The following is a 23,446-nucleotide window of genomic DNA, read 5'->3' as shown; positions in this document are numbered from 1 at the left end:
AGCATATCTTTACTTTTTTCATGTTAAACATTTTTTAAATAATAGCTTTGTGAAAAAACAGTTTTCAATATTCACCTTTGCAAAATCTTGTGCTCCAAATTTCTCTCTCTCCCTTGGTAGCAAATAGTCCAAAAATATGTTAAAACGTGCAATTCTTCTACACATATTTCCACATTTATCATGCTGCACAAGTAAAATCAAAATCAAAAAGAAAAAAGGAGAAAGAAAACAAAAAGCAAGCAAATAGCAACAAAAAAATTGAAAATTCCATGTTGTGGTCCACATTCAGTCCTTCCTCTTTCTGGATACAGATGGCTCTCTCCTTCACAAGATTATTGGAATTAGCCTGAATCACCTCATTGCTGAAAAGAACCCCATCCATCACAGTCAATCATCACATAATCTTGTTGCTAGGTACAATATTCTCTTGGTTCTGCTCACTTCACTTAACATCAATTCATATAAGTTTCTCCAGACTTTTCTGATCATCCTGCTGATTGTTTCTGACAGAACAATAATATTCTATGACATTCACATACTATTATTTATTCAATTATTCCCCAACTGATGGGCATCCACTCAGTTTCCAGTTCCTTGACACTACAAAAGGGCAGATTATATCTTTAGATGCATCTGGTTTTGTTTTCCCACATTTCCCTGAGAAATCCCCACCGATGGATTTTCCCTATAAAAGATATGCTCATGATGATCTTTAACATAAGTTCTTTCCAGGACTAACCCTACTTACTATGAGCTATTCTCTCTTCCTCAGAGCGCCTTCTCATTAATGTCTTTCTCCAGAATCCTGAGAAATAAAGATAAGAACTCTGTATCTAACCTGCCAGTCAATGGAGTGCTTAGGCCTCATAGCATATTCCTTTAATGGATTCTTCCAAATTTTTTTCATTGGTAACCCTATTGCTTTCCCATATCTATTTTATATTTGCTACTCCTGGTGTCTATTTTTCCTCTTATTTTGTCTGTAATTTCTTCCCCTAAATAAATCTATTTTTTGACAAAGAGAATGGCCATTGTGAATCTGTCACTTTTATTTCAAAGTAGGAATCACTATCCCCAACCTCATTATCTACTATGTACACCTTTTAAAAGGTATATTTCAATTATATTATTGTAGTTCCAACACTTTTCTGATTATCTATGTCTCCTTCGGAAATTCTTGCATTTTATCATCAATCTTGCATCTTCATGCTGTTATTTCTTGTATTTCAAAAAATGTTTCAATGACTAATTCTTTTCTTCCTTTTTTTTTGTGGGGGGAATATTGCTTCTAATAAGTGTTTTCTGGCAAGAAAAGAAAATCCCTTTCTTGCTTTGCAATACTCTAGGGCTTGATCCAAATAACATAATGCTATCAGCAAATAGGGATACCTAAAAGACATCATCAACAAAAGGGAATTTCTCCTTAACTTTGACTTTGCTCTGGAACTTCTTCATCATGATGAAAAAAATTAGTTTTGACAATCAAATATCTTTCTTTGTTGTATTTATTGATATGTATAATATTTATGATATTTATTATTAAAGAGTTGTTGAAAAGGGTTATTTGTATCATGTCTTACAAAGAATTCTGAAAGATCCTGATGTACAGATAGAAGGTATCTAGTTGTAAGAAAGTGTTTTTCTACCAAATTAAATACTTTAAAAAAAATCAACAAAAAAACATAATGAGTTCTTATATTCTATTTATTTTTTCAATTAATTTTGAAATTATGACATAATCTTTGCTTCTTTTAAGACACAACTCAAAAACCATTTTTAACATCAAGTCTTTCCTAACTGTCCTAATTGCTGGCATCCTCCTCAAATTAGGCTTTTTTTTTTCCTTTATATTTAATTCATATACTTCTATATGTAGTTATTTATCTCTATTATCTTTCCCATTAGACAGAATCAGCATCAGTTTGAATCAGTATCCTTGCTTGTAAGGATTGTTTTGTATGTCCTGTATCTAGCTCAGATTCTGTCACACAGTAAGTATTTAATAAATACTTGTAAATTGCAGATTGACTGATATGAACCATTGTTGAATATTAAGAAAACCTGTTAATGACATCATCAGGATTTAAAATTTTTTTTTTAATTTCTAAGTTTTTTTAAGTTTGTTTTGCAGTAATTAAATTTATTTATTTATTTTAAAATTAATTTTATAATTATAACTTTTTTTTTGACAGTACATATGCATGGGTAATTTTTTACAACATTTTACAACAACAACATTGTACTCACTTCTGTTTTGAATTTTCCCCTCCTTCCCTCCACCTCCTCCCCTAGATGGCAGGCAGTCCCATACATGTTAAATATGTTATAGTATATCCTAGATACAATATATGTGCGCAGAACTGAACAGTTCTCTTGTTGCACAGGGAGAACTGGATTCAGAAGGTAAAGATAACCTGGGACGAAAAACAAAAATGCAAACAGTTTACACTCATTTCCCAGTATTCCTTCTCTGGATGTAGCTGATTCTGTCCATCATTGATCAATTGGGAACTGAATTAAATCTTCTCTTTGTTGAAGATATCCACTTCCATCAGAATACATCCTCATATAGTATTGTTGTTGAAGTGTATAATGATCTCCTGGTTCTGCTCATTTCATTCAGCATCAGTTGATGTAAGTCTCTCCAAGCCTCTCTGTATTCATCCTGCTGGTCATTTATTACAGAACAATAATATTCCATAACATTCATATACCATAATTTACCCAACCATTCTCCAATTGATGGGCATCCATTCATTTTCCAGTTTCTAGCCACTACAAAAAGGGCTGCCACAAACATTTTGGCACGTACAAGTCAGGTCCCTTTCCGGTCTTTAGTATTTCTTTGGGATAAAAGCCCAGTAGTAGCACTGCTGGATCAAAGGGTATGCACAGTTTGATAACTTTTTGGGCATAATTTGCTTTGCTTTTAAAATTTGGTCTAAACCACGAAAAATCCTGCTTCAATCTTTCATTTTAATTCCATGTAAGTATGTTTCCTATAAACAATATATTACTGCATTCTACTTATCAATCCAGTCTATCTTCTTTTATCAATGATCCCATCCCATTAATTTTAAATATCATAACTTTTCATTGTATATTTACCTTCAATGTAATCCTTCCTCCTCCTCCTCTTTGCTTTTTTTACAAAGGAAGAGAAAGAATATAATTGAAGTCTGTTCTTCCTGACTACCCTTTTTCTTATATCTTCCTCTCCTCCTTGCTGTCACTAATCTGTTTCTCTGTTGAATTTAATATATTTCTGTACTTTAAGTTTTACTAGTACTGTGTTTAAAATGCAGATTGCAACCAACACACTCATTCAGCCTATACATCAGATGACTATGTCACACATGCTATGAGATGTAACTTTGGTAAAAAGTGGTAATTCTACAAGCTAAAGGACTGTCAGTGATTCCTTAATCATTTGTTTACTTTCAGCATGATATGTATTTCATTTAAACATTCCCAAGTAGATGGACTTATTTATAGTATTTAATTTTAATCAAACTATGTCTCACAAAATGAACAAGTGCTTTATAAAGGTTTCTACAAAGAAACCTCACATAGAAGATCTAACAATACAAACTTCTGCTAGGCCCAAGGGTGTCGTACCCTCTCACTTTTGTTTTTGTTTCTGTACATTCACTCAGTGACTAGGTTCAGTTCTTGGGGAGCTGAACTCTCATGAGAGGAATTAAATTCATTTTCTCATACTTGGTCGCTCTTTATTCCTCTAGGTAGAAGTAACAGGAAAAATTATTTAAAGTTTATATGTAGGGTCTCCTCAAAGAAGACAGTAGTGAAAAGAAATTCACTGAATTGAATCAGGTAAAGGACAGCTATTTATTTCCTCTACACAAAGGAAATATTAAACACAAAGAATTCTTTCAAGCTTACATCAGGAAAAAGCAACTTACAGTAACATAACTTCCGTTATTTTATCCTAGGAGGCTGAGGCATTAAAACATGACATTTCATATTTTACCTTGGCATTGCTCTACTGAAACAACCCCCTCCATACCTTCTAAGAAGCTGGGCTGGGAGTCAAACTCTTCTCCCTTGTTAGCAGTCATGCTCTCTGATTTAACTTCCCTTAATTCCAGTCTGCAATGATCAAGAGACTAAGGCTTTCCAATTTCTCAAATTTATAATTTTGCCTCCAATGAGCAATTTGGAACTATAAAACTGTGCATATCCTTTGACCCAGCAGTGCCATTATGGGGTCTGTATCCTAAGGAAATCTTAAAAGAGGGAAAAGGACCCACATGTACAAAAATGTTTGTAGCATCTCCTTTTGTGGTAGCAAAGAATTGGAAAATGAGTAGATGCCCATCAATCGGGAAATGGTTGAACAAGTTGTGGTATATGAAGATAATGGAATATTATTATTCTATAAAATTGATGAACAAGCTGATTTTAGAAAAGGCCTGGAAAGATTTAGATGAACTGATGCTGAGCAAAACAAGCAGAATCATGAATACATAGTACACAACAGCAAGAATGTGAGATGATTAACTATGAAAGACTTGGGCTTTTCTCATCCAAGCAATCCCAATAGTCTTTGCACAGAAAATGCCATCTGCATCTAGAAAAAGAACTAAAGAGACTGAATGTAAATCAACACATATATATTCACTTTTTTTTCCTATTTTTTAATCTCTCCCATAGTTTTTTTCCTTTTGCTCTGATTTTTCTTTCCCAACATGATTCATAAAGTAATGTGTATTAAAAATAAATTAATTAACCAGGAAAAAAAAAAAGATTGCCTCCAAGATTATCACATATGCTTGGGAAATAAAAGAGAAGAGGCAGTCAAGGGATTTGTAAAGACCAAGCTCAAGTTTGCTTAAGCCCACAAGTGCTCAAGTTAACCATTTTTTCAGAAAGAGTAGGCACCCATCCTCTCCCTCTTGCCCCTCTAAGAAGATACTACAATAATTCTGACAAAATGTATGGGCAAGGAAATAAAGGAAATAGACGGCAATAGATCCTTCCCTTTTAAAGATACACTGAGTTTTCCCATTCAGTGTTAAATGAGGGAATTGCTTTCTTATTAAAGCATGAGTTATATAAATACTTGGAATCCTCAAAAGTTTCTGACATACTAATACATACTCATCTTAGGATAGTCCTATAAGCCCATTTCCATATAATGTTTCAACTCCTGCTACACTTTTAATTTAAGCATATGTGAACAATATGAAAATGTTTGAAAACTGACAACTATTTCAAGTATGAACTTTTCATCAACCACATTATCAGAAAAAAAAAATGATTAATGAAGTTAGTCCCCATGAGTGTGAACTGTGTGCATTTTTTGTTTTTCTTCTCAGGTTATTTTTACCTTCTGAATCCAATTCTTCTTGTGCAACAAGAGAACTGTACATTTTTGCACACATATATTGTATCTAGGATATACTTTAACATGTTTAACATGTATTAAACTGTCTGCTATCCAGGGGAGGGGATGGAAGGGGGGAAGGGAAAAGTTGGAACAAAAGTGAGTACAAAGGATAATGTAAAAAATTACTCGTGCACATGTTCTGTCAATAAAAAGTTATAATAAAAAAAGAAGTCCCTAAAATTAAAAATATAAAGACTTTTGAAATACAGATATTTACTACCACTAATGAGGAATCTCAGCCTAATTATAAATTGAAATACTACCTAATGATAAGTCTAAAGCCATCAGGAGTAAAACATTTAAAAATTAAGTTTTTGTTGCTTTGATGTGTCATTTATGAAAACATTCATATCTATACAACTAAAAAATCTGAAAATAGAATTTTCCAATCTATTTAAAAATTTCCCAAACAATGAGTTTCATAAAGTTTTGAAACCATTTGTTGAAAATAATCTTGCAATTAGTTTTTTTAAGAATAATTGACTGACATTAGGGAAGAAAGAAATTCCAAGCCAAATTCCAATAACAATCTTTTCATAATTAAGGAATGGGATTGAAATGAAGTATTAATTTATTATTAATTTAGAATTAATTAATAAGAATTATTAATTTACTAAGCACAACCAAAAATTAACTGTGTATCTTAGTAAAATATCTTTTTCAGCTATGATAGCCATTAAAACCAAATATAAAAATAAAACGAACTTAAAAGAACCAAACCTGTCCTTTATATTGTTATATCACAAAATACTTAAACCACAATTGAAAGAAAAATGAAGTACATTCAATCACATTGTACTCACTAAAAATTCTAATTTTAATTTTAGCAAGCACAAAAAGATCTTTGTACTTTTAAATACAATTTTCAAAGTAATTTATTTTATCTTTAAATGTTTATTTTTCTGTACTTCTACAATATGTATGTTATAATATTTATACATGTATATAATTTGTGAATTTATATACTACAGTTATATGCTATATATAAAATTTGCTAATAAATATACATGCTATAGTTATATGCTATATATATATACATATGTATATATATGTATATATGTATGTGTATATGTGTGTGTGTGTGTATATATATACTTAACAAATATAATCCTACTACAGAAATCTTCATTTGTATTACCTTTTAGAAATTATTATGGCATGACACAATAAAAAAAGTTTGAACACTCATGGACAAGGTCCAAGGAATATTTCAAGAAGGAGATACATACTAAGTTGGGCCTTGAAGAATAAGTCAAATATGACTGATGAAGGGATTTATGGCAAAGGAGCAGGCAATGAAGGTGAAGCATGAACATGGTATGTTTGAGGGATCATGTATTGCTTAATATCACTTGATCAGAAGTCTCCAGACTGCATGGGTCAGCCAGCCCCTTGGTATCTCCCTTCATTATATCTATAAAATATGAATAATAATAGTTCCCTCATAAGTCTGTGGAGGGCTAATTTGGTAGATAAAACTTGCTGTAAAATTCTTAGGTCAAAAGCTCTAGGCAAATGTGAAATGATAATGACAGATTGACTCTTCTGTAACCTCTGTGAGTACAAACTTAAAGAATATTTATGATTAGTGAGATCAGACTCTTTACAGGCAAAGAAAGGTCACAAGATGAACTAAAGAAGACCATCTGTTCTTAGTTGAATTACAGATTCAAATATTCAAGTTTACTCTCCCCAGCGTAAAATGGCAATTGCTTTTCTTGCTAAAATCCAAGAGCCAATACAACAATTTTTATTTAATTTAGGGATAAAATATTTCCTATGAGGAAGGTGAAAAACTAAACACAAACATTTGGGTTAATGAAGACCCAAGGAAACCTCCTAGTAGAGTAACAGGAGACAACAAACAGAACAAAGCTCTCCCAAGTAAGAATCTCTTTTCCATCTCATGTTAATTTTGAAATGACAAATCTTAGCAAGTAGAATAAATGTTCCCAGAGATGTCTGTATGAATGGAAATGGGTAAGTTTTATCATTAGGTTGGTGCTATAGGATCTCATCTCTTCGTACATTTTTCATAGGCTGCTGCATCAGCAATTCCCAATACCTTGCTTCTGACATTACAACAGATGCTTTCCACTACTATAAGATCACCCTTCATTGTCTGTTGCCAGTAGAAATTTATGAGTGCCCATTAATTAGAGACAGGAGCACAAAAATAGCTCTGCTGACCTTTTCAAATACCAAAAGGTTGATTTAAAACAGAACCTGGTTAAAAGGTAATGGAGAAGTCTTTAGCTTTTATTTTAAAGACTATTTTATATAGCTACTTGCCATGAGACAACTTGACTCTAGGAACAGAAAGGATAAAAACTGGAAAAAAGCAGATTAAAATGAAGTAAGTTATCCAGCACAATTATGCATGTGAGCACTGTGAACATGCACATACACACACACACACACACACACACACACACAAAACTTAGCACACATTAAAAAATGTTTTCTTAGAAATCTTATAACCAATAGATAGAAAATAATATCAAAATAGGAACTTGCTATTCTGATATTTTTGTATCAAAATAAACTTATATGAACAAGAAAACTTGTTCCATGATTGATTAGGAAACTAACATTAAATGGCACTAATTATTCAGTTAAAGTTTTCAGTAATGATAATCCTTTAATTCTTAATCACTTATATTTTTCCAAGAACAATACCTTCATATTTCATGAAGATTTTCTCTCAACCAGCAAAATACAGAAAAAAAAAGAAAATATAGTAGTAAAAAGGAGTAGAGGATGGGGAGATCAAATGTAATTTTATAACATTTAACATTTTATGCTATTGTGTGTGTGTATATAACATTTTATATAACTATAATTTTTGCTAAATGAAGAAATGTTAAATTTTGATAGTTGTCAATCTTAGAGGTTATAATATTTTGCTACACAAGCAAATCAAAGTCTTCTAGATTTAATTTAAGATAGACATAGTGACTGTATCTGTGTACCTCCCACATGTGGAAATTTCCTCTACAATGGCCATAGGAACCTTCTTTACAACTAGAGAAATCCCTAGGGCACTAACAAGTTAAAAGAATTGCTCAGGATCATAAATCAGAATTTATGAAATATATGAACATAAGATAGGCAAAATATGAACCCAGTTCTTGTTGGCTCCAAGGTCAGTTTTGTATCCACTGCATTATGTGCCTTTACCAGGGTAGAACTGCTTTATATTATTTAAAGAAAAGTACAAGCCTGAAAAAAATTACCCATACAAAATATAATTTGTTCTGAAGAACAGTAAAGAATGTTAAATTTTAAAAATACTACTTACAGAACAGTTGCAGAGGGCCACAGATAGTGGGGGAGCTCTGGGTAAGGTACAAGACCCTTTAGCCCTGGGGGAACGCGCTGACAATATCTGGTTTGGCTCCCTAATTCCCCTGAGGACTCTCAGCCTTCCTGAAAAGTCAGGGGGCGGTGACAACCTGTGTTGTGATTGAAGCAGTGTGATACCAGGTGGCAAACTACATAGCAAATTTTTATGTGGTCCCACATGAGCAGTATATAGTTAGCACATGAACAGTGTTGCTTTAGTTATGTAAGGGTATTAAGGTATATAAAGGTGAGAGAATTTGGAATAAATAGACTACTTTTCTGACCATCCTCGTGAATCTCCTGCCTCCTCCATAAAGACCAAGGACTCAGGTCCTGAGATCCTCCAGAGAGCTAGTCCAGATGGTATATTTTGGCACCCCAACTTGGGAGCTATAGAAAGCACACTAGAAAAGGTGGCCTTGAGGATGGTAACTGTTGAGATCAAATAGCAAACTAGTCATGTTTTATATTCATTTTTAAAAGATTAACATGTACTTTCCCAAAAAAGATATCTGGTACATAATAACAGTATAAATCCTAGATAAATATCATAAAACTTCATTAGTTTGTCACCAAATTGACTATTTAATTGAATGAAAAAAAATCCCACAAAATTATTTCTACTACCACCTTTCTGATTCCTCTCTCTATCAGGATGGCTTTACTGAGCAAGGAAAGGGAAAAAATATATTAGAAAATGGAAATGATGTAAAAAACAAAAAAATAAGTAAAAATATTTATTGAATTCCTGTGAGACACTCCAAAAAAAAAAAAATACACCTTGAACACAGGATTGTTGCTTTTACAATCAAATATACAGTGAGTCTCTACCCTATCAGAGGTTCAGGCTAAAAAGATCCATTAAGGGCATATAGATCAATTCCTTCATTTTACATATGAGGAAACCGAGTCCTCTACGTCAGCAAAGTTCCCATTGTAGGTAGACTTTGGTCTATTTGCCAAGGTTATGGAGAGTGGGAATTTTAGATTTTGTGTCTGATTTATCAATAGGTTATGCTGGATATAAAAGATATGAGGACAAAAACATAGGGTAGAGTATTAAATTTTAAAATATTATCAACATCTAGCATTTACTGAAGGACTTCCACATTCAGGGACCAATGTTTTAAGTAGGAGACAGAGAAGAGAGAAGAGGAGACAGAGCCTCAAAAGAACTTTTAGCTGAAATATCAGGGCATATACACAAAAAGAAGTAACAATTTATCAGAAGAACCAAATGAACAATATAGACAATTTATGTTTCAGGAAATATCTAGAGCAGTGAAGGGATTTGGCAGATATAGAAGGGTATCAGGAATATTTCAGAAAAGGTGCAACATGAAAGTCTTGATCAAATGAGATAATATTTCTAAGGTACTTAGAATACAACAATAAATGTTTCTTCTCTGTCCCATCCCCCATCTTCCTTGGAGGAAAAGCTGGAATAGAAAACAAACAAACAAACTTGCTGGAGTTTCAAAGAAGGTGGGCAAATGATAAACTATTTGCATGCAAGGCATGATAACAGAAACCAAAGAGAAACAGATGACAGTAGCATGTGGCTGACACAAATTTTTCAGGGGATCCAAGATTTGGTTCTTCCCTCCTTTAAATATTTGGGTTATTTAGGTACAGTTCTGTTTAGGGACAGGAGGCTGGACCAGATGACCTTTAACATGGATATTCTGACAGGTAGGTTGGCCAAGAAAATGGCCCCAAGGGAAAGGATGAGTATGGTGATCAGATTAGGTAGGAGCAAATTATGGCAAAATTTTGTTTCAAGTATTGAGAAGACTCAAGTTAACAGAAAGAAATATATAGGGGCAACAGTAGTGTAGTAGTAGTAGTAGTAGTAGTAGATAGAGCATTGCTCTGAAGTCAGAAGGATCTGAGTTCAAATTCGACCTCAGACACTTAACACTTCCTAGCTGTGTGATACTGGGCAAGTCATTTAACCCCATTTGCCTCAGCAAAAAACAAACAAAAAATACCTTGCTCATATTCAGCATCCAACACATTCCCTATTGTTACAAAGGGAAGTAAACTGACTTTCAACTGAAGATGAAGATATTCTACAGTGTGTGTGTGTGTGTGTGTGTGTGTGTGTGTGTGTGTGTGTGAGAGAGAGAGAGAGAGAGAGAGAGAGAGAGAGAGATTTGCCTTTACTCTGAATCTATCCTCTACTCAGCTATCAAATTGATCTTCCTGAAACCTATGTCTGATGATATCACCACCCCTCCATTCCCTGCTCCCTGATATAGGGGTTCCCTATCACCTCCAGGATTAAATAGAAAAATCTCTGACTTTTAAAGCTCTTCATAACCTGACCTCTTCCTACTTTTCCAGACTTTTTACAACTAACTTTGTCCACATACTATGTAAACTGGTAATACTGGTCCCTTTGAGACATTTTCATTGGCTATTCCTCTAAGACTATGTCTAATCTAATTTTTATATATCTTTTTTTTTGAAAGAAGTGATTTATATGCTGTCTCCCCCATTAAACTGTGAATTCCTTGAAAGTAGAATTTGTAAAAATTTTCTGCTTTTCATTTTATTTCCAGCAGTTAGCACAGTGCCGTGTGCGCGCCTGCTAATTAACTAAATATCCTTTGCTTATGTAACAGACTTTAATAAGAAGCAAGATGATGCTGTGTCAGAGGAGTTAATGTCAATTTTTCTACTAAGTAAAAATGATTTGGTTTCCTCTGTTTCACAACTTTATACAAACCTATTAAATGGGGCTACTATTTCATAACATTAATGAGTAGCAAAATGATCAAGTACTTTGCCAATATGCTATGTACATGCTGTAAATGACTTATAAATTGATGCTCTATCCTTCTTCACCCATAAATAATAAATATATGTTATGAGTAGCACTTAATGTGATGTGAATGTTTAACAACATACCCTAAATTATGCAAAGTCTTATTATAACCTTACGGAGCACATAAAACAGTAATTGTCCATTTACAAGATTTCTGAAGTTATTTTATATAATTATGAAGCTCTTTGGTGCGTACTTTATTAAAGGAACAAATATTAACATTTATTTAGTGCTTACTGCATACAGAATACCATGTGAAGGAGTAGGAATACCATCAAATGCCTACCATGTGAAGACCTCTTAGTCTCTAACAGGATTACAGATAGGATTCATAGACTGATTCATTCAACCAATCAACAAATACTTATTCAATGCCTACCGTGCAAAGATTTAAAATAACTATAGAATATATCAGGACATACAGAATATATCAAATACCTGAGAATCTATATTCAAAGATACATCAGGAACTACATAAATCACAACTACAGAATATTCTTTACAGAAATGTAGGCCCAAATAATTGGAAAAATATTAATTTTTCAGGGATAGATCAAACCAATGAAAAAATGGCAATTCTATCTAAATTCAGTTAGTACCATGCCAAATTTTCAAAGGATTATTTTATGTCGCTATAAAAAACAAAATGAAATTCATATGGAAGTAAACATATACATACTGAAAACATATGTTCATAATTTTTTGTTGACAGACATGTTTAATCAAAGATATTTAGAGACGTCTTACTGTCCTGGACAACACTCTTACATACTTTCTCTCTCTCTCCACACATATACATATATGTATCTGTATACACATGCATGTATATAGTACGTACATAGGTATACACATTAGTATATACACACACATATATATATAATGTACTTTCTATACACAGAATATATAGTATATATACTTTCTACATATAGGATATAAAATTTTTATAAACATAGAATATATATGTATATAGTATATATATGTGTATATATATATACACACATATATATATATATACACACTTCCTATATAGAGTATGTAAAATATATACTTTATAATAAAAGAAGACACACATACATAGACAAGAATTTCTAGGGTAATCATGAAAAAACAGGGAGGAAGGAGGTCTATAGTAGCAGATCTTAAACATACTATAAAGTAGATATCACTAAAATCATTTAGTACTGGTTAAAGACAGAGATGCAAATGTACATAGTAGCACGCTATTCAGTAAGCCCAAAGATTTCCAGTGACTGGGTTAAGGCTTCAGTAGTTAACAAAAAAACTGCTGGAAAAAATGGAACACAATTTAGGAAAATTTAGAACAAAACTTCATATTCTTCAACAGATAAATAGTCCAAGAATATGGATATTTAGTTTTCAAAGGAAGAAATCCAAGTTATCAACAATCATGTTTCGAAAAATGCTCTAAATCACTAATGATTAGAGAAATGCAAATTAAAGCAACTCTGAGGTTTTGTCTTTCATCATCAGATTGCCAAAGAAAACAAAAGAAGAAAATAACAAGTGTTAGAGAGACTACAGAAAAAGAAGCACACTATTGCACTACTGATGGAACTATGAATTGGTCTAGCCATTCTGGAAATGCTCTCAAAAGTTACTAAATTTGACTCAGCAGTACCATGACTAGACCTATGCTTCAGAGTGAGTAAGAGAGAGAGAGAAAAGATGTATATATATAAAAATATTTATAGTAGCTCTTTTTATAATAGTCTCAAACTGGAAATTATAGGGGTGCTTAGCCACTGGGAAATGACTATAAAAATTATGCTCATGAATGTGATAAGAACAAATATTTATTAAATATGATCTCATTTGATCCTCAGAAAAATCCTTTAAGTGCTAATTATCCCTATTTTATAACTGAGGCAGACAGAGGTTAAATGATTTGCCCAGGATAACACAACTAGTATGTGTCTGTGTCATATCTTTTTGACTCTAGGTCCAACATTCTATCCATTGTTCCACTTAGAAATGTGAATGTTGAAACAGCAACCTTCAGATGAAATTGGGACAACCTTATGAACTGATGCAGAATTAAGTGAGCATAAGTGAACAATATATACAACAACATTATAGAAAAAAAACACTTTAAAATATTTTGGCCATAAGGCCAGAGAATTAAAAAATGAAATATAGATCTACCTCCTGCTAGAGAGGTAATGGATTTAAACAGCAGAATGAGACACTCATTTTTGGAAAAGGTCAATGTGGGGATTTGTTTTGATGGACTAAGCATATCTGTAATAAGGATTTTCTTTTTCTTTTACCAAGTATTCAATCCATAATACAAGGGTTGAGAGTAAACATATACTATATCCATAAGATCTTACGATCTTAACATATCCAACAATTCACTTCAAAAATATATGAAATCCCTAATTTGTGCTGAGAAGATAGAGTTAAAAATGATAGTCCCTGCTCTTAAGGATTTTACATTCCTCTGGGTGGGTTGAGGAATGGGGGAGGAGGAAATTAGATAAGATTAAATAAGATGTCATGCTTACTGATTGGAGATGGTTAAACAATGTGTGGTATGTGAATGTAGAGGAATAAGCAATATTATAGGGCAGCAGCCCTATAAGAAACAACAGATATGAAAAACATGAAGAGGTATGGGCAAATTTCTAAAAATTGATGAAAGTAGTCTTAGAGAAAAAAATTGGACCAGATATACTGATTTATGAATCACCTGCATAAAGATGATAGTTAAACCTATGAGAGTAGATAAGATCACTATGGTTAAAAAAAAAAAAAAAAAATGAAAGAAGTTCTAGAACAAAGTATTACAGGTCACACTTTCATTTAGTGGGGAGGAGGGAAATAAATCAGTAAAGCAAACAAAGGAGATAGGTAAAGAACCTGGGGAGGGCTGTCATGGAAGCCAAGAGAAGTAGTAATACAAAAGAAAAAGGGGTAATCAACAGTGTCAAGTCCTACCAAAAAATCAAAGAGGATAACAATTGAATAAAATCCATTTATTTTAGAATTAAAAGTTCATGGATGAATTTAAAGAATTGTGTGTGGTCATTTTTTAAGTAAAAACAATCCAATCAGGCCATTCCAATTTCCAAGTCTCATCTAAAAGTGGGGGGCTAGATCCCAGTCCCATCATGAGGACTTTGAAAAGGAGAACCAACATTATTTCTAAGTCATAAGCTTTTCTTGACTCAAACATTATCTAGATCCACAAATAGGAAGAACACACGTTCTAAGAGGTTCTAAACCAAGTAGGAATGAAAAACCGATCTGATCCAAGACTTAAAACTCCAGAATCATTGAATTTTTGAGTGGAAAGAGCTAGAAGATCATACCAACCAAATTTTTTTTTTCAGTATATGAAATCCAAAGAAATTAAATTCTAACTTGTAGTTATGTGAGTTAAACACTAACTAGCTAAATTTTAACTCATAGTACTTCACTCAGAACTAATACCAAGAGAACACTGCTAGTTCAAAAGGGAAAGTATTATTCTATAATTTGATCTTGGGCAATAAGATGAGAAGGGGAAAAAAGTTTGGTTTTTTTCCCCATGCCAAATTTGGAAATTCACTTTCCAACATTAAAAAATTAAAATTATCTTTCATCAAAAAATATCAAAACTATAAGATTATGATATTTCAATTATAATTTTGCTTGCTCTCTTTACCACCACAATTCCAAGATTATTATGACATGAGATGTGTCACAAAAGGACTGTACTAGAAATCAGGAGGCCCAAGTTCTAATTCAAACTCTGGGTACTATCTAATATTTAGTTTTTGAGACTTTTAAATTTCCTTAGGAGATGGGCTGAACTAAATGATCTCTAAGGTTTTTAAGAACTATGAGGGAAAGCTATCTGTGCCATCTGGAAGCAGTAGCAAGCTCAGCTTTCAAATATCCTCAGATGCCATTTTCTATTTTGACTAATAATGTTCCAATACTCTACATGATTTCTTCTTTGAAAATTTGCACAAGAACTCAATGGGGCATATCACTTTTTATGGTAGAACTGAAAACAAGGTAGTTGTTTATTGAATGGGGAATAGCTAAACAAAATAGTGGTATAAGAACATAATAAAATGTTACCACACTAAAAGAAACAATGAAAAGAAATTTAAATAATATATTTATTATATATTTAAAAGACATAGCAAGTTGTACATAATAAATTTACAGTTTTATGTGCAATCATTTTTTTAATTATACCATGTTGCAGAGATGCTAGTTTTATTCCATAAATTAAAAATAAAACACAAAACAATAAATATGAAGAATTCAGAAAAGCATGAGTACTTACTTCAGCAGCACATATACTAAAACTGAAATGATAGAGAGATTAGCATGGCCTCTGTGTAAGGATGACATACAAATTCATGGAGGGTTCCATATTTTTTAGTTTAAAAGAAAAAAAAACTCTACAAACTGTCAAAGTAAGCAGAACAAAAACATCCAATATATGTAATTATTTTTAGCTACAACAATGAAAACATAAAGATCAATAATACAAAACTGAAACATATATAATAATAATGACCAAACTTGGCCCTATTTTCATTTCAAAATAGGGAATTCTGAGTGTACAATCTTGCCTATCTTGTCAGGCTCAATTGGTGTTTGGTTGGCTTGGTTGTACTATTTTTCTTTCTTTTTTCTTCTTAAGTCTTTGTTAAAAAGGAAGACTGATACATATAGGAGAGTGGGAGAGAAATGTGTGAAATTTAATGTGATTTAAAAACAAAAAGAAACAAATGAAAAGCCCTAACACTATCTTCATAGTTATTTCTATGTAGATAAACCCAAATCTACATGAGCAGCCTTCATTTCTCCTAAGCTGCAATCCAATAACTCCAATCAAATATACCTTAGTCATCTACAACTCAACTGGTTGAAAAATAGAACTCATTCTTCTTCCCATCTAAACCTCAAGATCACAACAGTGTTTTTTTTATATTGTGCCATCTTTGTCCCAAGCTCCCAAAGATTTGAAGGCCAACTCTCCAAGATAAAAAGACAGATCTCTCTCCATTAAATTCAATATAAAAACAAGACCCCAAACATGATTTTTTTATATACCTCCCACATTACAAAGGCTGCTTCCTTCATTAATGATTAAAATAGCAGCTGGTAATGGCTTAAAGCAAGTTAGCCAGTTAGACAACTTAGCATATGTTTAAATTCCCCTCTCTTCTTTTACCCAACAACATATCTCCAAAGAACACTGAATATACAGGTATTCTATTATGTAGAATAAAGAAAAAAAATATCAGCGAGTGTAAGAAAGTAGGCTGCTTTAATCTAATTCTCATAAGAGGTGTTCAGATGCAGAAGACATTGCCATAAGGAATTACATGGAAGTGATAAAAACTAAAAGAATAAATTAAATCAAGGTTGAATCTGACGGCATAAATTCCTTAATTATAGCTACTATAATCAAATTTTTTTGCCCACATTTTTCTAAAAAGCTGATACACAATATTAACTATACATTTTTACAGCTGGGGAGGGGATTTGACCAAGAATAGCTGAGACAACCTATAATAAGGTTAATGCTTCAAGCTTCTGTTTTGGATTTAAAGATATCTCCCTATGGAAGGTATGAACATCTCATCTTCACTGAAACTATTTTTGGAATTTTGACTAACCAAGTATAATCAATAAGCATTTATTAAGAATTTACCAAGCGCCAAGCACTGTGATAAATTGTTGGGGATACAAAGAAAAGCAAAAACTAGTTCCTACCACCAGAAATCGTGTGGATGCCCATCAATTGGGGAATAGTAGACTAACTTATGGTAGATGAATATAATGGAAGATTATTGTTCTATAAGAAATAATCAGCAGGTTGATTTCAAAAAAGACTTACATGAACTGATGAGCAGAACCAAGAGAACATTGTACTCAGTAACAAGATTTGCTGATGATCAACTGTGATGGACTTAGCTTTTTCCAATAATTCGGTGATTCAAGGCAATTCCAATAAACTTGGGATGGAAAATGCCATCCATATTCTCAGAGAGAACTCTGTATAGAAAATGAATATGGATCAAAGCATAGTATTTTCACCATGGTTGTTGTTTGCTTGTTTTTTTCTTCTCATGGTTTTTTCTCTTTTGGTCAGATTTTTCTTGCACAACATGATAAATATGGAAATATATTTAACCTATATCAGATTGCTTTCTGTCATGGGGAGGGTGGTAGAAAAATTTGGAATACAAAAATTAATGTGAAAATATTTCTATATGTATTTGGAAAAATAAAATTCAATTGAAAATTTAAAAAAATAAAGTTTAAGAAAAAATTAATTATGATATTCTAATGAAAAGACAACATGATCCCATTGATCTTTCTCTCTATTCACATCACAACCACCTTTGCCAGGCTTTCATCATCTGCAGTCTGGATTATTACAACAATCTTCTGGTTTTATATTCAGTGCCTCTCCTTAACAATCTATTCTCCACATAACTGTCAAATTGATATTCCAAAAATGCTGGTTTTTCCCATTCTCAAGAATCATCAAGAACTCCCAACTGCCTTTAAGATAAAATATAGATTGTTTGATTTGGCATTTAAAATTCTTTACACTATGACTACAATCTATTTATCCAGACTATCCAGTAGTCATACTTACACATTATTCCTCTAAAACACTCTATACTTTAATCAACCAGCTGATCCCCATATGTCATTCCATCTCCTACCTCTGTTTCTTGCATATGCTAGTCCTCATGCCAGAAATACTCTATCTTCAATTTCTTGGAACCATGGCTTCTTTATAGGAGCATCTCAATTGCCAACTCCTTTAAGAGACCTTTCCTGATTCCCCCAGTTGCTTGGGTCTCCTCCCCCAAATTGCTTTGTATTTGTGATGAGACAGATTCTCCCTGGGACTTGACTGACATCTATCTCTCTTCTCCCAAAGGCATTTAAGTTCCACCCATATGGGGTTGAGACTCCTCCAAGCTGGAGCTTCTCTGAAGGCCCCCAGAATCCCAGGACTTTTCCATGCTAATTAGGAGCATATAAGGAGGGAAAGAAAATTTACAGAAGCTAAGTGTCATTATTTCCTTTTTGCATATCCTTTCAGTGTTAGGGTAAAGTAAATCTCCTCTTGTTAACTGTTTAATGATTTATGGGTGCTTCATTTAGTTCCCAAATCAAACCTGAAGAAGGTGCTGCTTGGCTTTAGGTCCACCCTCCACAATATATATTATATCCAGTATTTACTTATCTGAAGACTTCATATCCTCTAGCTTTATAGTTTATAAGCTCTGGGACAGCAGGAACTGTTTATTTGTATATTTCCATGTTCAGAGGCTAGCACATAATGGGTAGTTAATAAATGCACATTGGTTGATAACCAAGCTTGGAAAATTGGACTGAGGCAATGAGAAGCTGTGTCTTGCCTAGGGTCACATAGCTGATTGATAACTGAGTTTAAACTTATGTGTTTTCTGACTGAGGCCCAGTCCTCTACCTCTTTTGATACTTACTTTTTTCAAATATATCCTTTTATGTGTGTATTCATAAATATACAAATTTTTATTACCAAAATATTCCACCTTCTGCATTCCATCTGCATTAGCATTTATTTTGTGACGAGTCAAAATTTCACATGCTACAATGCAAGCTTGAAGTCTCCAGAAGACACAGAGAGCAGTAGAATTTTGAAACCTTACCTGTGACACACAAATGCCTTATCCTGGGTTCTGACAGTTAGCTAATTACTTTTTAAAGTTTTTTAAGATCAAGTCTTATTTGTTTCTGAACCCTTCCATAGAGGGTGGCTTGTACACAGAAGTCAATAAATATCTGTGGACTCGAAACCTGCTGAATTCATGTCTCCATGACAGAAAAAGTAAATTTAATATTTGACAAATGTTGATATTTGAAATCTCTAAAGCTTACCAAACTACACTCCAGAAGCAAAATTCCCTCACAATAATAACTAGCCTTTGTTGTTAACAAGCAAATAATGTAGTGTAGACATGGAAGTGTTAGTCTGGGACAAAAAAACACTGCATTTACTACCTCAAAATATATTTTTTAACATCTGTCCTATACTCATTTCTCCTATGACAGCACAATTCTTTCATCATCTCACACCTAGACTATCTCAATAACTTCTAGCTAGTGTCTTTGCCACAACCCATCAGGTGTTAAACTGATCAAAACAATCACACAATGTCACTTCCCTATTCAGTAAACTCCAGTGGTTCCTTATGAATCTAAGGATTGATAAGGATCTAAGATCCTTATATAAAGATCTAAGATCAAATATAAAATTCTCTGCCTGGCTTTTAAAGCCTTTCACACTTTCTAATCTTCTTACATTTTACTCCCCTAGATGTACTCTATGATGCAGCTATAACTCACTGGCCTCTCCTTGTTTCTTAAACAAACTACTTCCCCTCCCTTACTTGATGCTTTTTCACTGTCTGGAAAGTTCTCTTTACTCATCAATGCCTCCAATCTTTTTTTAAGTATCAACTAAAATCTTACATTCTGCAAGATCCTCTTTTCAATATTATCAATATTAAAAGGGTCCCTGTATTCATGGAGTGAAGACTAATGCCTTCCTTCTGAGATCACTTCCAATTTATTCTGTATCATGTCTTGTATATACAAAGTTATTTGCATGATTCTACTTAATCATTAGAATGTGAACTATTAGAGGACAGGATTGATCTTGCTTTCTTTATATCTCTAGCATTTAATGGCGTTTTGCACATAATAAGGGCTGAATAAATGCTTATTGACTTGCCTCATAACACTTTGGACCCTTATTTGTTTTTATTATTTGTGCATATGTTGTTTAATTGTTCAGTCATGTCCGATTCTGACCCTGCCTGGAGTTTTCTTGGTAAAGATACTGGAATGATTTGTCACATTTCCTCATCTAGTAGCTTAAGGCAAACAGAGGTTAAGGGATGTGACTTGGCCAGGGTCACATAACTAGTCAGTGAGGAAGGCCACATTTGAACTCAAGTCTTCCTGACTCTATCCACTGAACCATTGAGCTGCCGCCTTATATATATACTAGCTCTACTCGAATAAAAGCTACCACTCATATAACTAGGCACTGAGTGAAACACTTTATAATTCTCTCATTTGATCCTTACAACAACCTGAGGAGGTAGGTGCTGTTATTCTCCTCATTTCACAGATAAGGAAAGCAGCAAAAGGAGGTGAACTGACTTGGCCAGGGTCATACATCTAATTAAGTGTCTTCAGCTGGACCTGAATTCACATTTTTCTGACTCAGGCCCAGAACTTTATCCATTCCATCACTCAGAGTAAAACCCTAGTTGTTCTTCCAAATAAACCATAATCTTTCTGACACATGCATTGTGCCATAGTAGTGTGGTTTGCCTGTAGAAAACACATCATAATTATTTGCTGAACTGTATACAATTGTTTGAATTAGACAAGTCAATATAGCCAGGCAGAAGTTAGATATTCAACATTCAACTAATACTAAGAAGCTGCTTTTGCATTACAATATCTCTACATATGTACATTTTATTAAAGAATAACTGCTTTTTATAAGCTTATTCAAGCAGAACTATAAAATCATCTCATGAATAAGGCTTGCTTTTTCACTGTGTTATTGTCTGGGCTCTGTATTTATTGAGGGATTATTTATAAGCATCTACACTTTATCTTTGAAACTTTTAGATACACATAAATTAGGAAAATTGCAAAAGCTTCCTTGGGCTTTTTGGCCAATTCCCCATTTAATATTACCTATTCAAAAACTGGCTAATTTAAAAGAAGTTCATTCACACTACAAAATTTCTTCTAAGATAAAAATCAGGAAATAAGGATAATTGAATTCTGTACCTCCCACTCTACTTTTTCAACTAAAAAAAAAAAAATCACTATTCTCAAAGGCCACAAAAAAGAATAGAGTAGAATGTGAACAATTCTGTTATCAAAGATGTAAGCTACTCATACACATGTGCACGAGCATGCCTGAATGTACATGCATGGACACACACACACACACACACACACACACACACACACACACACCTACCAGCAGTAGCAGGAAACAAATAAAACCTAAATAAGCATGGTGGAAATATTGGGGATAGAAAGAAAGAAGGCAATAGTTCCTGCCCTCAAAAGAACTTATACTATTCAGTGGGGCAAACAACATAAATATGATATATACTTAGTAGATATATAATAACCTTACAGAAGAAGGCTTTAGAAGTTTGAGGGATGAAAAAAGACATATTATAGAAGGAAGCATTGGAGCTTAGGGAAGGAATTAAAAGAGTCTAAGAATTGGAAATGAAGAGGCAGAGCATTTTTGGCACAAGGAACAATCAGTACAAAGACCTGGAGATGGGAAAGGGAGTATCCTGTGCAAAGGGACATAAGTAAACCAATCTGGTTACATTGTAGAGTGCATTGAAAGAAGGAGAGTGTAAGAAGATTGTCAAGATAGAAAGTGAACACAAAAATAACTCAAATTCACTGAATAAATTATATAAGTGTGAATCAAGATAATAAAAAAGACATCATATATGAAAATGGTAAGCCCATAGATTATAATCATAACATTTTATAATTTAAAACTTTTTTTTTTAAAGATCATCAGTAGAAAGCCTTAAAATCTACCTTGTAGCAGGTAAGAGGTACTATTTTATTCGTGAGAAAATAGCAATAGAAAGAAAAAATATAAAATAACAAGAAAACAGGCTAAGATTCTCCCTAATTTGACTCCATCTTATATATCCAACCAATTTTCCAATGCTGTTCAACAAGTTATCCTTTGCTCTAAACATGCCTGTCTCCTTATTGTCCCATGAACACACCTCTTCAGTCCTGCCTCCATGCCCTTTGCTCACGTCCCTGAAGCTAGTCTTCCTGGAAGCCTTCCAGTATCATTCATTTCTCATTGCTTTTCTTCAGAGGAAAAATGAGGTTCATTATTCAATCAAAAAGCGTTTAGTAATCATTTACTCCATGCCAGACATTATTCTAATTGCCTAAGATAATACAGCAAGTTGGTGACACAATTAGAATAATCCAACTCAAAATATCTAGTCAATTACTTCTTCCACAGTACTGTTCTGCATCTAAGATCCCTTCCAATTCTAACATTCTATGATAAAACTGGAAGTTCTTTGAGGACAAGAGCCATGTAATAATATACTTCTACATTCCCCACAAGGCTTTGATACCATGCCAAGCACAGAAAAGGAACTTAGAACTTATTTGCTAATTGGCTATTATATTCAATTTTCTATCCAACAGATTATGACATCTCCAAAGTACATTTAATGGAATATAAAGTGCTATGAAAATTGCCTCTGTTCACTTACTAACACAAAAATTCAATAAGTATGAATCAAGATAATAAAAAGACATCATATATGTATGTATACATACATTAGGAATACTTGCTCTAACTTTTAAACAGCATTAGGACCTTTGCTCAAAATTCTCAGCTGATGTTCCCTGATAGAAAAATATGACACTAACCTAATAACTATAAAATTACCTTTAACTTTTGCCCTTCTAAATTCAATATGCCTACGTAGTTCTATGGTACAATCCTTCTTAAATTATTCAATTCATTTTTGCATTAATTTACTAACTCAGGGAGAGATTTTTTTGTTTGGGTTGCAATACAGGTTAAATGACTTGTCCAGGATCACACAGTAATTATCTAAGGCCATATGTGAGGAACTCTTGTCTCCAGGGTTAGTGTCATCTGGTTGCCCCCCAAAAGTTTTAAGATGCCAAGATGAACTGAAGAACTGAACAAGCATAAGGTCCCTTGCGGAAAATTACCTAAAGGATGAGGGAAAAGAAACTAGGGTAGAGGACAGAAAGAACTGGGA

General features: G+C 33.2%; 1 protein-coding gene and 1 non-coding gene across 5 annotated transcripts in view; one reads left to right on the top strand and one right to left on the bottom strand.

Moving 5' to 3' along the window:
* The window catches only part of TOM1L2 (target of myb1 like 2 membrane trafficking protein), a 167,064-nt gene that overhangs the window by 141,878 nt on the left and 1,740 nt on the right, over window positions 1-23,446 (bottom strand). The window lies entirely within an intron of this gene.
* On the top strand, window positions 15,878-15,981 carry LOC141552293 (U6 spliceosomal RNA). The gene has a single exon (XR_012485099.1). It is a non-coding gene; the product is annotated as a U6 spliceosomal RNA (small nuclear RNA).

This window comes from Sminthopsis crassicaudata, chromosome 1, assembly GCF_048593235.1.
Source record: "Sminthopsis crassicaudata isolate SCR6 chromosome 1, ASM4859323v1, whole genome shotgun sequence".
In the NCBI taxonomy this organism is placed as follows: Eukaryota; Metazoa; Chordata; class Mammalia; order Dasyuromorphia; family Dasyuridae; genus Sminthopsis; species Sminthopsis crassicaudata.
The sequence above is the reverse complement of the archived record's forward strand: the minus strand, read 5'-3'. Positions and strand labels throughout refer to the sequence as shown.